Source organism: Amphiura filiformis, chromosome 12 (genome assembly GCF_039555335.1).
Source record: "Amphiura filiformis chromosome 12, Afil_fr2py, whole genome shotgun sequence".
In the NCBI taxonomy this organism is placed as follows: domain Eukaryota; kingdom Metazoa; phylum Echinodermata; class Ophiuroidea; order Amphilepidida; family Amphiuridae; genus Amphiura; species Amphiura filiformis.
Genome location: NC_092639.1, coordinates 49,189,021 through 49,190,853, shown reverse-complemented (window position 1 = coordinate 49,190,853; position 1,833 = coordinate 49,189,021).

The window sequence follows — 1,833 nt, the reverse complement described above, 5'->3', positions numbered from 1 at the left end:
CTACCGTTTTATTGTTAGCTTTATTGCATTGTTATGAGTGTGCTATCGAATTGCAGTTTTGCCACGGGAAATAGGTATACTTCGTTGCAAAAAAAACTTCCCCGTATGAGTGTTATTATACATCTTTGAATAAAAGATACAATGGCTAAAATGATTGCGTTTACCATCTTGTAAACAAGTGAACTTTCTTAGTACAGTTCTAAACAATTAATGGTACTTATAAATACAATACAATGCACTACTTCAATTAAAACTATAATCTGTATTTTAATTGTTACTGTTTAACAATAAATAAACTCTAAAAATTAATTATGAAATTTCTGAACGGCCCGCGAAAAATCGCCTGCCCCCCCCTCTCGGCCTGCGAAAATCTCTCCCCCCTCTCGGCCCGCCAAAAATCTTTGCACCCCCTCTTTACACATGCCAATGGTATTATGTTGCGAGCGCAGCGAGCAGAAAAATGTGCATATTTAAAGCGTTTCCGTACTGTTTTCCTAAGCCTTTTTAGAGCGTTTTTATTAAGGGGCTGTGCAATAATTATGAGCCCTGGGGGAGGGGGGAGGGGGGCAAGACATTTTTGGCGAGCCGAAAGGGGGGGCAAGCAATTTTGGCAAGCCGAGAGGGGGGGCAAGCCATTTTGGCACCAATTCTTGGGGCGCGGCCTTTTAAATAAAACGCTCTAAAAAGCCTTAGGAAAACAGTACCGGTACGGAAACGCTTAAATACTATGCAAATTTTCCTGCTCACTGCGCTCGCAACATGTATATAGACCATTAAGGTTTGCAAATTGGGAATTTGGCTTGTTCGGGGGGCAAAGCTTTTTTGGCGGGCCGAGAAGGGGGGGCAAGCGATTTTTGGCGGGCCGAGAGGGGGGGGCACGCAATTTTTGGCGAGCAGTTTGGAAATTTTACCCCCCGGGAGGCTCATAATTATTGCACAGCCCCTAAAAAGGCGCCCCATGAATGCGTACCAAAAATCGCTTGCCCCCCCCCCCCCTCGGCTGGCCAAAAATTGCTTGCCCCCACCCCTTTCGGCCGCCCATAATTTCTCCCCCCCCCCCCCCCCACACTTATACCCTCCCCCATGCTCATAATTATTGCACAGCCCTTTAACCTAGTTAACGGTATAACCCCTTTCTCTTGTAATTTGATAAAAACAATTTTTAACAACTGCGCCAATCAATCATTGTATGTTTAGTTGTGGCGTTAACATATTAAACCAAACAATTAAGTTTACGACGATATAGTTATTTCAGGGACACCCTGTATATTCTTGATTTTATTTGATTTTATTCGATATTTCCACATTGCACATAAGGTAGGCCTAAAGAAAATGCACTTAAATAAATAACACACGTAATAAACAATGCAAAGAGATATCAAAGGCTTATTTCCGAAGGGGTCCTTTATAGTAGGACAAAGGACATATCAAAACAGATGATATATACAAGTGAATATTAGAAATAGGCCTACATATTAAAAGTACTAAGTATTTATAATTGATAAAAAATCATTAGAAGCTAATTTGATTAAAAAGATGTGTTTTCACAGATTTTTTGAAACTTGGTTCAATTTGAATTGATTGCATTTGGTAAGTTGGCCCAATCCTGTACACACTTGTTTATGGTACTATTCGCTGTCGAAGTGACGTAATCAATCGGATTAACTACCATAGCAATGGATAAATACAATTTTGACTATATCGCCCTGCACTAGGCCTATATTAAGCAGGTTGCACTCATCACCTGTGTATATATGTCTGCAAACACAGACTGAATACAATACCGCTCTTTTCAAAGATACAAGCATAGAACAATACCTGGAAGCGTAACTA